General features: G+C 39.7%; 1 protein-coding gene across 1 annotated transcript in view; it reads left to right on the top strand.

Annotated features, from left to right (window-relative positions):
* ERN1 (endoplasmic reticulum to nucleus signaling 1) overlaps window positions 1-15,073 on the top strand; it is an 86,337-nt gene that overhangs the window by 16,529 nt on the left and 54,735 nt on the right. The gene's annotated exons all lie outside the window — the stretch shown is intronic.

The following is a 15,073-nucleotide window of genomic DNA, read 5'->3' as shown; positions in this document are numbered from 1 at the left end:
GATACACATTAATGTCACCCCAGCCCTCACGAAACTTATATCTACGTGGTAGAGACAGGCAAGGAATAATAACATGTAAATATATAAATTATAAAGAATGTGAGAAATTTCTGTGGCAGGGATGGGGGGGCACAACAAACATAGAGCAAAAGAGATGGGGCGTGGCAAGTCGCCACAATTGTGTAGTTTCATCAGATACAGCCCACCTGTCCTGTAGGGCTTCCAGAAGTGTGGGCCTTTCCTGACCACTGTGCGGTTGCAGATAAAGACTCCTGCACTCCAGGGAGCATCGTGCCACTTAGTGTTGGGTTAACGTACAGGTCTGCACTCTGGTTTGTTCTCCTCTAATCTTCTAGAGGACTGATGTCAACAACTCACAGGTTGAAAATCCTGAACAAATTTGAGACATTGAGTGTGACTGTTGTAGAATTTTATAACTTGAAAAGAAAACATTTAAAATTATGTCAGGGAAACCTCAGAATATCCCTCAACTCAGGGAACAGAGCCAGCAACTCTTTGATTTTTATGATGGCTCTTCTCCCAAATACGTGTGTGTGTGTGTGTGTGTGTGTATTTTACATCAAACAATTAAATTTTTCCATTATAGAAGTATTTGTATCATTTCCAGATCAATTGAAATACTGTAAGAAAATTGTAGGTCAGATTTGTGGAGTCTGATCTAAAACATACTACTTGCTCTGAACAAGCCAGTGATTTTATCCTGTCATTCTGGTAGGGTTCATTTTCTACTTGCCCTGGTCTGATTTTGCAAAGAAGAAAACTGTTTCCTTTACACATAGAGATTGAGAAGAAGTTTATCTATAGTTTTGGAACTCAACTGACTGGGAACTAGGCCACAGTTGCTTCTGAAACAAACCCTAAGTCATCTTGATCTGATGGTTTATACTTAGAAATCTCTGGGGTTTTCTGCGTCTAGTAAAGTTCAGTCACTTATCTGATCTGTGGCTTGGAGAGGAATAGGGGTCTCCCTTTCAGTGTAGGTGATGGTGATATTAGAGTCTATAGCATGTATGTGTAGCTGAAAGTCAATCTTCTGGTCCCATATAATATTAGCTGATTTCTGTGGTATTTATTTAACCCACCCTGAACCTTAAAGTGAATCAGATTATTACTAGTATCTTGTGTTGCAACATTTTGAGATAAGTGGAGACACCATGATGTTGCAAGATCAGGATTGGGAATGACTTGTGTTCAGAGGCATCAACAACAAGACTTTTAAACTGTCTCAGTGGATTTGGGGTACGTTTTGATTGGTTTGGGCTGGAAGAATCTACAGCAAATCCTGAAGAGAGATGAAGCCAAGGTAAGTCAGGATGATTGTGCTTCAGAACTAAAAGGTTTCATCCAACTCTGTCTTCTTCCTTCATAGAACCTGAAACGGATCCCTGGATAAGTCTAATGACTAGCCCAGAGCCCAAACCAGAACACACACATGTGTGCCCCATGTCACCTTCTTTCAGCTTCATTCCCCCCAACCCCCCCATAAAAATCTATTAAGTTTGTGCCAAGTTCATGGGGATAATTCAAGGGACTTTGGTTTTTTGAACCTGGAGTTTCAAGGAGATAATCAACAGGTTTAGAGTCATGTGGACACAGGGTAGGCTGAAGAGTGAGATGGCTTAACCAAGCAGGGTAGTGTGGCTCAGAAGCTTAGGGATTGCCCCAGGCAGGGCTTGGGGATGCTGCCAACTCAGCTGTCAGGAAACATGAAGGACTTAAAGTCTTTTTCCTTGCCTTCCACAGTTCCTCTGCTGGGTGGTCAGCTCCTTGAAGGCAGGGGTTGTGTTGGCCTTGGTGCTCCAGTGCCTCCTACATATCAGGACCCTTCTTTTATATATATATATGTAGGATAAAAGAGAGAGTCTGAGGGTGGGGTGGAAATAAGTGAACTAGCAAGAGTTAGAAACTAAAGGAGTCAGCCAGCAGGAAGACAGGCGAAGCAGGGAGTGCCTGGGCAACACTGTTAAGTTCTTCAAGTCCTTACTACCTGCTTGAGTAATGTGAGACCATGATTCAGTGACTTAACCTCATCCTATGAGGTTAGTATCCCCATGATTTCTACCTACTCAAATAACCCTGACATGACAGGAAAGAGCTGGGCATGATGGTGCACGCCTGTAATTCCATCAACTTGGGAGGCTGAGACAGGAGGATCACAAGTTCAAAGCCAGCCTCAGCAACTCAGCAAGGCCCTAAGCAACTTGGTGAGACCCTGTCTCAAAAAAATTAAAAGGGCTGGGGAATGTGGCTCAGTGATTAAGCACCCCTAGGTTCAATCCCCAGTACAAAACCAAAAAGAAGAGAGGAGAGGTTTAACACGTTGGCCTTCAGGGGGTACTTTCTGATCTTATATCAGATGATTGGCCAGACTTTCAGATAAGAAAACTACAAAAAATAAAAATAAATAAATGAATAAATAAATTGCATCAGGGTTGTCGTGAAGGCTGCATTTAAACATTTTCATCAAGTTTTGGTGTGTTACCCTCATATTCAGCTATAAGCCAGTTAAGCAATATTAGTCTAAAGTAAATATTAAATTATAAGTAGGGAAGACAGCTGGGGTGTGCACACAGATTGTGTGCGTTGATGTCTCCAGGCTTCACCTTAGTGGAGCTGGGATTTTCCCTCCAGAGCCACACACCTTCCTGCCCTTTCTGTGGGCCACATAGGCAACAAATCAGACACATAAAGGAAATTCAGGTTTTGGTGGCCCACCCTGTGTTAGTGCACCCCTGGGCTTTTGCCTGCTCCCCAGCCCCACCTTACCTGTTACCCCTTCTGGTTTTTTTCTCCAGCCACTCTGGTTCTTTTATCCTGAAAAACAAGAAATTATCTTTAATCTCAGGGCCTTTGCGCAAGCCAGGCCCTCTGCTTAGGGAATTCTTCCTTTCCTTTCCCCTTTCCTGTAGATAATTTAAGAGAAAAAAATATTTTTTAGTTGTAGTTGGATACAATACCTTTATTTTATTTATTTTTATGTGGTGCTGAGGATCTAACCCAGGGCCTTGCACTTGCTAGGCAAGAGCTCTACCGCTGAGCCCCAGCCCCAGCCCTGCTTAATTCACATGTTACTCCTTCAAGGAAACCTTTGCCACTGTAACCCCACCAGCACCACCACACACATCACAAAACCAGGTCATCCTCTGTTATGTTCTCATGGTTCCCTGTGGGTCGCTTTCCAAGCATTAGAGCAGTTGGTTATTTGCATGATTATTTAACTTCTGTGGCCCCTTGTTAGATAGACAATACTCTCTATGAGGGCAGGGATCAGATCTCCTTTGCTGTGATTAGATTGTAGTGTCTCACACAGTAATAATTATGATTAATAATGATAATAACTCACTAATGTGGCACTCACTGTATTTCCAGGCACTGTTCTAAGAACATATTATTTCACTTAAATCTCCCAACAACCCTTATAAGTAGATTTTATTACAATTCCCATTTTATGGATGAGAAAACTAAGGCACAAATGAGTCTGTCAATGTCTGTCCAAGGTAATCTGGCTCCAGAATCTGTCTTCTAAAAACCATATCATATTGCCCAGGCACTATATTGAACTGAACAAATACTTGTCCAGTTGTTCAGTGTCATCAGAAAATGATGTGCCACATAAGGTTTCAAATGATTAACATACAATTCTAGAAATTAAAATGCAGTGATATTTGGTGAAAATCTTTTCAGCAGTTACATTCTTCCTTCTTAAACACCACAAGGCAAACTCTTCCAACCTTTCCTTGATCGTTCTCTCTAGTCTCTGTCAGCACTGTCTGTATACTGTTGCCCGTGAGGGTAAGGGATGAGGAGCAACTGAGATTTGAGACAGAGTGGATGATCAGGTTTTTGAGTTTTGTTTATTTTCTGATGATATCTTTGGCTACTACCAATTCTTTTATTAAGTGATCTTCCTTACTATTTATATAACTTTTGCTTTTGAAATTCTTAATATTTATTTTGCTTCCCTAGCATTTAGAGAATGTTGCTATTCTTTAGTTTTCAAAAGAAAAAATGAATTTGGAAGCTTAGCCACCTTATCCCATGGTCCACATGCCCATGTAATTTACTTTCTGGACTCAGAGAAGTTGGCAGTAAGTTTGGATGACCTCCAGAGTAGGCAGAACCTGACCAGGATGGTGACATTAAGGACAGAGATTCCTGGGAAATTTGAGCCTATTGATAGGAGATTACGTCCTATAAAACATGTCCCCTCCCTATCCCTGATCTGGGAGCCATTTTCCCTTTTTCAGAAAGAAATTTTGTGCTTTGATGTATATAGAAAATCCTCTTCCTTAAGCCCAAAGGTTTGCTATCTCCTTGTTGGTAATTCTCTCCTGCTTCTGTTTCCTGCCAACCACTTGATAAGCTGGAGAGAGAAGCAGTGTTCCCTCCTGGCCAGTTCCTATTGCTTTTGCCTGTTTCTCAGAGTCCTCCATTTGCAAGCCACAGCTCTGTGGGTTTGGTTGTACCAACACAAGTCTTCCAAGCAGTTTCTTATGCTTTCCTATCTCTGTCCAAATATATGAGACTTGTACAAAGACTACCTCTTCAGTGAGCCTAGAAAAATAAATATATGTGCTGAAATTATAGAAATGTGATGACTTAAGATTTTTTTCACATGGAAAAGTCACTAAGTATCCTTTTTTTTAATGAGTGTCCTATTCCTTCTAGTAGTCATAGCTTACTATGTGAGGCCCATCAGTTTATGGTCATTAAGATGGTCCTTGCTATTCAAAGGTGTTCCCCTGTGCTAATCAGTGGTGTGCATTTCCTTGGCACTGATGTTAACAGAATCATGTTAACTCTTGACAGTGGCTGCATCATCATCTTTATGACAGAGCATCTTTTAAGGTCATTAGAACTGGGCCATTCAGGAGATCTATTTACAATATGGTGATTGTAGTTAAAAAAAAATTTGTTACGGACTTGAAAATTGCTGAAAGTAGATTTTAAATGTTCTCACCACATAAACACACAAAGATAAATATGTGAGGTAATTTGTTCATTTGTTTGATTTAGCCACTTCATGGTATATACATACAACACCGTGTTGGGTTGAGGAGGTAGCTTAATGGTAGAGCATTTGCCTAGCATGTATGAGCCCCTGAGTTTAATCCGAGTACTGCCAAAAAGAAATGGGGGGGGGGGGGAAGCCTGCATCACTGGGTGTGGTGGCATACATCTGTAATCCTGGTTACTTGGAGTCTGAGACAGGAGGATCACAAGTTTGGATCACAAGTTTTAGACAGCCTCAGCAACTTAGGAAGATCCTGTCTCAAAATAAGACTTAAAAAGAAAGGGTTGGGGATGTACTCAGAGGTAGAAGGCTCCTGGTTTAATCCCCAATATTGCAAAACAAGAAAACATCAGGTTGTACACGATAAGCATATATAACTTTTATATCAAAAAATAAAATTCTAAAAATTTAAAGAGGTGCGCTTAGATGGATATGTATTGTAGGAATTTTTATTTTTTTTAAAATTTTTATAGTTGTAGATGGAGAGCATGCTTTTATTTTATTTATTTTTATGTGATGCTGAGGATTGAACCCAGTGCCTCACTGCTAGATGAGCGCTCAACTGAGCTACAGCCCCAGCCCAGGAATTTTTTTTATGGTGGTTAAGGCTGTGGCCTCTGACTTTTTGTGGTGTTATTCCCACCCACTTAGATCTATAGTAGGATCTCAATTTTCATCTGGATAATTTTTTAAAGACCACACCCTGTATAATTTGCAGTGTTGTTCGGTATATTGGATGTCTTTAGAGAATCTATAAATTACGTTTTGGTCTCATCTAAAAGATCCAACCCTCATATCAGAGCAGAGTGCTGATCTTCATCTACTCTAGCAGGATTCAAAGGGGAGCTTCAGGCTTGAAATAATTTACACTTATAACTCTCAGAGAACCATGATTTAAAGTAGTGAAATTACAGTGTGGTGCACTGGGCAAAAGATCAGATGGGGAGGCAGAGACCTTGAGCCAGCTCTGTGCCTATGTTAACTGTCTGTGGTGCCTTGGGCAAGTCACTTCGCCTCTCTGGGCCTTGATTTCCCCTCTTGTGAAATGAGAGGTTTGGTAAGGCCATCTCTTCAGCCCTTTTCATCTTGGAAATTACATACTCCAGAAATGGTAAACAGCCCTGCTGTTTGATCTGCGTTGTGTGGAGCCATATGGACTTATATATGTCCATCCAGATAATTGGAAAAAGGAAGGGAGAATGGTGGACTTGGTAGAGAAGTGGGTAATCCTCTGTATATTTCAAACCATGGGGGTTTTGGCTGGGGAAGTCAGTCTGGCCAAGTATCTCTACTAGCGATGTATTTGCTGATATTTAACTTGTAAAGTTTAGCAACATCTGGCAAGTGTAGGTGGCAATTATAACATAAATACAGTTGTTTGTATATAATTTTTATGTAACTAGAGTACTTACCCACTTTCTACTTGACCCCTTCCCTTTCTACTCCCTTCAAAGAAATCTCTAGCCAAAATATAAAAAGTAAAATTGACAGTTTCAGATCAATTGCTATTATCAGGACTAAGAATTTGGGTATCTTTTTTTTTTTTTTTTTTGAGAGGCGGGTATCAGGGATTGAACTCAGGGGCACTCAACCACTGATCCACATCCCAGTCCTATTTTATATTTTATTTAGAGACAGAGTCTCACTGAGTTGCTTAGTGCCCTGATTTTTCTGAGGCTGGCTTTGAAATCACAATCCTTCTGCCTCAGCCTCTCAAGCCGCTGGGATTACAGGTGTGCGCCACCGCACGTGCCTTGAGAATTTTAGTATCTAATTGAGACTTTCCCTTGGGTTTCCATATGAGGACAATGATTTCTTCTTCTGCTTTGTAGGTATGATATTATCTACTTCATGTACATTTTAAAGATATATTAATTATACAAATTAATGAGGTTCACTATAACATTAAAAATATTTTTTTTAGTTGTAGATGGATACAATACTTTTACTTTATTTGTTTATTTTTTTGGGGTATCGAACCCAGTGCCTCACACATGCTAGGCAAGCGCTCTACCGCTGAGCTACAACCCTTGCCCCTCACTGTAACATTTCCACACCTGCATATATTATGCATTGATCACATCACATGAGGATTTCTCAAAAACAGTTTAACTACACATGAGGAGTCATACTAAAATGGATCAAGTTCGGCTTTTTGGAAGTCAGTGACGGCCTTATGAATTTACAGCCTGAGTCAGCCCTTTATTAATTAAGTTTGTTAGGATGCTTCTCCAACAAGGTAAGTGAGCCTAGTAGGTTTCTCAGTTGTTACTAGATCTAAGTTGTAGTTATTTCTCTTTAGTGAAGATAACAAAAAATAGTGGCAGTACCTGCATTCTAAGCTCAGCTGCTAAATGATTATGTCACTTTGGGTTTTAGTTTTCTTATCTATAAATGCAGGATTTGGCCCAGCTCCCCAAGGATCCTTGGGGACCTTAAGGATTTGATACTACAGGAAGAACAGGGCTTTTCTTGACCGTGGTATAATAAGGGATTTCCTGGAGCACCTTTCTTGCCCAGGTGTCTGTCTTCCTCCCATGGTGGCAGAGGGACCATGAAGACAAATAAAACTTCAATCCACTGAACTTAGACATTTAGCCTAGGGCCCCAAAACCGGTTTTGGGGGAAATACATTAACCTGTTGTGAAATTATCATACCTTTATGCTCAGGAATAAATTGGACTTGTGAAGTACCTTTTATCAGTTCCATTAAATAGGAGGAGTAGCCTGAGCCAAAGAATTCTAACTGTCTTGGGTAGTGGTTAATTACACCACACCCCAGAATTACCACAAATACTAATGTAACTCTCCCTGCTGCTTAGTTTAGAAACCACACAGCACTGTTCGTTTAGGCCTTGCCCTTTACTGCATCCCAGATAGAAACTTGACTCCCATCCAAAACAAATGTCATGGTTACCTTTATTGACATAGTATCAGGAAATATAACAGCCAATAGACTGGTTAGAAGGAACTGTATGGCTGATGGATTATTGCTGACCTGAACATAGGTAAACAAAGTATAACAGAATTTGGAATGATTTAGGAGTGGTCTGGAATCCTTAAAACGATAATTAAAGTAAAAGAGTCTCTTACCATCACCTATGTTTTATTTCTGTTCTGAGTCTTTATTCCATTTCAGTAGATAGGAGATTGAAAGCTGTGATATTTCCATATCACTGTGCACAGGTAGCTTTATAGAAGTCTCCATATGTAGAGATGAGTATTTTGCTTTTCAATCAGATGTATAAATGAGATGGGGTTTGGGGACCAGGGCTTGATTAGAATAAAGAAAAACTTTTATCTGTCCAATCAGGCCTTTACTTAAAATACTTTAAAAACCAGGGCGTACCACATGCCTATAGTTCCAGCACTTGGGAGGCTGAGGCAGAAGAGTCACTTGCACCCTAGAATTAAAGACCAGTCTAGGGCAACATATTGAGCCACCTCACCAAGTGAAAAAGAAAAAAAAAAAAAGGATACCTTCAAAGGTAGGCCTTTTACTGAGAGTTCACTCCTGTGGGTCACGTGGGCTTTCTTTACCACTAAAAGAGCTGCATGTCATGGGTCTGTGCACTACGTACTTATTGGTGGTTATTTCATCTGGTGCTTTGGTGAATTCTTAATAGTTTTTTGGCCCTCATCAGACCCAGTCTCCTACCATGGGATCGAATGGCATTATAATGACAGTACTCTGCTGGGTACTTTTGTAGAGCAACAAAAATCAGCAATAGTCTGGCTTTGCAATTATAGTCTGAAGTAGACAGTGTTGTTACAAATAGAATGGTAGACACAGATATTCCTTTTTTTAAATATCACATAATGCCTGCCAAGAGTCTTTGTTATAAAACACTATTTTGAAGTACTTCCTACTGGATTGACATTACTGCCCAAGTTTTTTTTTTTTTTTTTGTGTGTGTGTGTGTGTATGTATGTATGTATATATATATATATATATATATATATATATATATATACTTTTTTTTTTGAAGAGGACTTGCAAGACTGCAATCCTGTTATTGCACACTAGAAAGCATCTTTCTGATATTTCTTAAAATCAGCTGATCCATCCTGTGGCCTTCAACCAGTTAGAGCTAGCTGAATAATTTAGTCTACTTGCTACTACCTGTTACCAGCCTCTGCTTTGTTCTCCATCAGAACCATCCACCCTTGCTGTGTCTACAGTTGGGCACTTGCAGTCTTGTCTTGTCTCCGTTTTTAGGTCCTTTGGCCATAAGTATGACTTCCTTTGGAGAATACCTTTCCCAACTTCAAGCATTATTGATAGTTAATAATTATAAGCTCTGATTCTTTAGCACATTCTAATTTTACTTGAAATTTATTATTTTGCATTTGGCAACACACAGTTTTAATTGTTCTCAAGATTTCATGTGCCTTTACTATGTAGCAAAACAAAAATACTTTAGAAGTCTTTCTTTTGTAGTGCTTCCCTCACTTGCCTATTTCAAGTCTAATCTGTAATGCTGTGATGTATATTGACTGGCCACCCCAAGTGAATCAATCCTTAAGTCAGTCTCCCTTGGCTTTACCTCAGAGACCAGCCATCCAGTAGATGTGAGTCCTGGCAAGGAGCCTCTTCACTGCAGAAGGCAGCCTGGTTGTTGATGGCAGGTGTGGGTACCAGGAATCTAGGTACACATGGTATTGTATAATATCCCATTGGAGACACATGCCTTGCTAGCATTATACAACTATTGGTATTTTTAATTTGAAGGAATGTTTTCTTAACTTTAAATAAAATGAAAGTTAGGATTATGCAATATAGCAGGAATATTAGTTAACAACAACAGCACAAACAACACACCAGGGAAAATCAGACTCTGAACAAATCCTAGCAGTTGATATGATACTCCTAAAAGAAAAAAATAATTGTTATTAACCAGATTATTATATTCTAACTTTATAAATACTATAGTCTATAGTGATGGAAGTGAGAAGGGGAGAAGATTCATAGAAGAAAAATTTTGTTTTAACTCTACTCACCCCACTAAACCAGCACCATGATAGAACCATATGAATTTAGCTCTTAGAGATGGACATTTAGACTTCATCAACTGGCATTGCTGCCTGAGAACAGTCGTAGGGCTTCTGCGTATATGTGTGTATATCTTTTTTTGAAGGTGTTTTGGAAGTGGAACAGAGATTATAGTCCTGTTATTATGCTCCAGTTTTGTAAATGGGACAGAGATTACAATCCTCATGGAGTATAAATCGCTTTGTAAAACTACAGGTATGAGGCATGTGTGTGCATGAAACTGCCTCTTCCCACTGATTTAGAGATGGTTGCATTAACCTTATTTCTGACCTTTGTTATTAGGTAGTCACCTAACCTAGAAACTAGTTTTTAAAATGTGTCTGCACTTTCTGAATTTTATTTCTTTAGAAAGTGCAGCATTTCTGAAACCCGGATGAGAAACCTTCAGCAGTCCTGTGTTCTGAATCTCAGAGGAGCTTCCTCAGTGCCTCCTGCTGTGCTCATTGGGGTGGGGGGGTGAGGGAAAGTGGCAACTTTAGTAATAGGCATGACCTTCAAAGCTAAGCCAATGGGTCTTTGCTGGCTGTTCTTCAGCCACTGGTGAACCACTTTCTTGCCTGAATGGTCCCAGATATTGGCTTAGAAATTGGTAGGTTTTTGTTAGAGGCTATTCCATTTATTTTCGTGCTGTTTAAACACTTACCTGTCCCTTGGGTCCATAATTCTCTTCACTGAAAATTTTTTCTAAACAAAATTATTTCAGAGGGTATTTTATTTTTTAGATTTTGTTTGTTTTGGCCCTGGGGGATTGAATTCAGGGGCACTGTACCACTAAGTCACATTCTCAGCTCTTTTTATTTTTTATTTTGAGACAGGGTCTTATTAAGTTGCTGAGGCTAGCTTTGAATTTACAATCCTCCTTCACCAGCTTCCTGGGATTACAGGCATGCACCACTCACGGTACCTGGCTCAGGGATCATTTTAGAAAATAGTTTTTCCTTATTGAAGCATAAAATAATTAATGCAAATTAATGAACTAAAAGTGAGCTGAGTTCAGAATATGGAGAAAAATTAAATTGTTGGTGACTTACCTTTCACTTATCTCTGCATTGGCAGTAGAGAGTTACTTTTGTATCTCTGTGGTACCAAGGAAGTGGTGCCTCATTGAAGCTGCTGGACTTTGGGGGAAAATTGTTTTATAATCAGAACATTAGGCTTTGCTTTTGTTTATATGGAGGCGAGGGGCCTTGTTGAAATCCTTGCTAAGCAGAGCTGCAGAAAGTACCCTTCTGTCACTCAATCCCTTTAAGTGAAATCTGCTAGTTTTACCAGGAGCTCTTTCCCAAGAATCATCTGCCTCCAGTAGCCGAGCTTCTCAGTCCTCAGGCTCAGCCTTTCCAGAATGATCTCCAGTCACCTTGTATGAGAAGGACTATGTAAACAGAGCCTGATATCTATACCAATTAGCTAATGGATGTTTAGTTTTAAGGTAGACTAGACTACATACTATTGAGTACTTCCTAAAAGTCACTGTCAAAGCTAGGTGTATATATTCTACTACTTTTAAACACGAGTCATATTCCAGATAGTCAGTGTGAAACGGATCTGTAGAATCGGCCTTTTCTTTCTATTTTCAGGCTCTCTGGAAACTAGCATGTATAGCCCTAGGGCCTGTTGCTATTTCATCCCTTCTAGAGAAAAGAGCACTGAAGACTGAACCGGCTGGGCAAAGGTAATGGACAAGTTTATTATTGTGAAGCAGTGTTTTTCAATGTTCAGGTACAAGTAGTTCTAAGTTGTGTTCAGAATCACAAAAGGCATCTAGAAGCATATTTAATTCTTTAGTTTAGCAACTATATTTGAGAGCAGGCATTTTCATGCTTCAAAAAATGCTGTGGGAGGAAGAGCCAGAAAATGTGTAATTTTTACTTGCCTTTGGAGAGTGGCTCCCAGGCATCCTGCTTTGAAATGTTGAAAACTTTAGACGAGAAGAACCTTCCAGTTATGAGATTACTGTGGACATTGTGAGTAACTATCAGAGCTCTCAGTTGCTAAATTCAACTTTTATCTAACCCTTGTGTTTTCGAGACTTTTAGAAGACTACATTAGTTGTGTGATTAGTATTATATTTCGATTCACCAGCCAACCATAGACAGTTTTTCTTCCTGTGGTTTCTAATATGCTCAGACAAGGCAGATGGCTTTTGTCTCCACTCATAGCGAAGTAACATTGATATGTTTTAGTGAATATTGACCCTTTTAAATATTAATTATGTGAAAGGATGTATTCGGGAACATTTAGTTTATTATTGTTACACTGTAAGTTTTAATAGTAACAACAAACTCTTGCTCTTAGATGTATATGATCTGATTAGGAGACCTCTGTGTTTCCAAGTTTGGTCCCTTCCTGGTTGGTATTGATGATCGAGGGTGGTCAAGTTGCCTAATATCCTGAGATAGAAAGCACTTCATCTAGAACTCAGGTGCTTGCTGAAGCTTCTTCAAATTGTAGCTTTTCTGTCACCTCCTAATTTGTACATCTCCTTTTTGCTTCATAAAAGACTCAATGTAAATGGCATCATATTATTGAAAAGTCAGAGAAGAAAAAGTACTATTGCTGTAATTGTGCAATATTTTCTTCATCTTTTTTTATGTTTGTATTTTTAAAAATAGGAGTGTCCGAGGCATGGACTATTTCAGTTGCAGGTGACAGAAGCCTGATTCCAACAAGCTTAAGCAAAGAGGGAAATTTACTCTTAGGACTGGGGTGTCTCTGAATCCCAGGGAAGAGTAGTCAGGCATTCTGTCTCAATCTGTGAGCCATGTTTCTCCTTAGCCTTCCTTTTGTTTCTCTTCCTATCATCCAGCTTTTACCACAGGGCAGAGAACGTGTTCATAGTACTCTCCCAAGTTTTCTTTCTACTTCAGCCACCCAGAGATTCCAACTCAATTCTTAGATTCCAAGACTTGTTATACAAATGGTTATTGCTGTGGTCACTATTTGACCAGTAGGTGGAAGGGTCCACATCTTGGCCCCCAGGTGTGCATACATTTACCTTGTCATTTATTCAGCCTTGGAATTGCTCCTGCTAAGCTGATCTGTACATCCAACAGCAAGCTGCAAACACACTCTCTTCTCTGGGAGATAGCGCTATCTCATTTAGCAACAGCCTGGTGCTCTGGACCATGCAGCTTCCTCATGTCAGGTCCAGATGTGGCTTATTACCTTCTGGGCTAAAGTGATTTTAACCATTCCTAACACAGTGTCCTTTGGATCCTCAGATAGGGCAGACATTACCTTTGAGATTCCTGTTTTCCCATCCATTTCAGATCTGAGACTAGTTTCCTGGTTACACAGGTAGAATTAAAAGCAGACTCCTCTTCCTGAGGCTCTAGACCTTGCACAGAGAATGGACCCAGCAGGCAGCAGTAAAGTTTGCTGTTGTTCCTCCTCCTCCAGGGAGTGGGCATGGCCCGGGATTAAGCAAAAGGCTGAACCTTTCCCCCCTCCAGGCACTTCCAAGAGATAGATGGAAAGAGCAAGGTTCTGGCAGCAGTTCTAACACCTCATCCCCCCTTCACTAGTGGGTCTCCCCCATGGAAAAGGAATTCAAAGATTGGAGTGTTTGACCCCCCAACTCAGCCTACTCTGGAGAGTGCCATCAGGGCCTAAATTTTTAAAGGATTAACTAGGCTTCATCCTGGTTGTTAATGAGAGAGACAAGGCATTCTGGAATCAGGCTCTCATGCACAAGCAACCCACCATAACTTTTGTGTTTAATGCTAAAAGTCAGCCATAGTCCAATTTTTTAAAAATAGCATTTATGACAAAATTCAAATGGTTTCAGTATAAACAAATTGCTTTGTCCTGTTTTTGATTCAAGACCCCCTCACAGGAACCAGCTAATTTGTGGAATAATATAGTCACAAAGGAAGGGAAAATCTTATTACAAGGGTTGCATTGCTAAGTGGGTCCCTAGGAAATCTTGCTAGCATGCATGCATGACTGCACCTGTGGATACCATGGGTGAGGGTCCAGTTCCTAGCAAAGCCAGGCAAACAAAAATCTGTCCAGTATAATTATGACTACTGTGTACATCACACTTTGGATTCTAAAATTTTTACTGGATAACATGTATAAGAATTTTTCTGTATTGTAGATTTTTCAAAGTTCTGTGTTAATGCTTATGTAACATTTTATTAAGTTTATGTATCCTTATTTCTTTTAGCCTTTTAGATACTAGAAATTTTGTTCTTCCTGGGGTTTTTATTGTTGTTATACGTAAATAGGATGTAATGAATATCATTGTGCCCAGAGCTTTTGCATATCTGAAATTATTTCTTTATTTCTAGAAATATTACAAGATCCAGAAGTATGAATACTTTTGTATTTCCTAGAAAGATTATTTACTAATTTGTAATTTTTATTATGACCAGCAGTGGATCAGAAAGATAATTTCATAGACTTTGGATATTTTCTTTAAAAGTATTTTGAATTTTTTAAATAACATTTAGCAGAAAAAGGTACATTCTAATTTAATTGTATTTTGCTTGTGAGGAACAGTTTGAAGTTTGAGGTCACGCTTTTATTCATAAGTGTATGTGTATGTGGTGTGTGTGTGTGTGTGTGTGTGTTTATTTTTATTCTTTTTTTTTTATTCATGGAGTCTTATGAAATGCCCAGGTTTTAGAGAGTAAAATAGGCAACTGGTCCCGGGAGGGAAGTCAGAAAGCTGAGCATACTGTCCCTCTCCCTGTCAGTGGGCGCTGCCAGCAGATTGTTTCGGAATTTTTGTCCTTGTCATGTTAGGTCATAAACCGTTTTCTCTGCAGGTAGGATTGACAGTGAGATAGGATAGGTGACCTGGTCCCAGTCCTGATTCAGCTCTTGTCTAGACATGTGCTCTTGATGGGAACGCAGGCCGTTCCAACCTTAGTTTTTCCATCTGTGAGATGGAGGATTTCATGAGAGATAACTCAGGGAAGGGGTCTGGGATTGTACATCCCAAGGCAAAGAATCATATTGACATGGAGAATCTTCTACAT

This window comes from Spermophilus citellus (genome assembly GCF_964194105.1).
Source record: "Spermophilus citellus genome assembly, chromosome: 17".
Lineage (NCBI taxonomy): Eukaryota > Metazoa > Chordata > Mammalia > Rodentia > Sciuridae > Spermophilus > Spermophilus citellus.
This window is presented reverse-complemented; position numbering and strand designations above follow the sequence as displayed.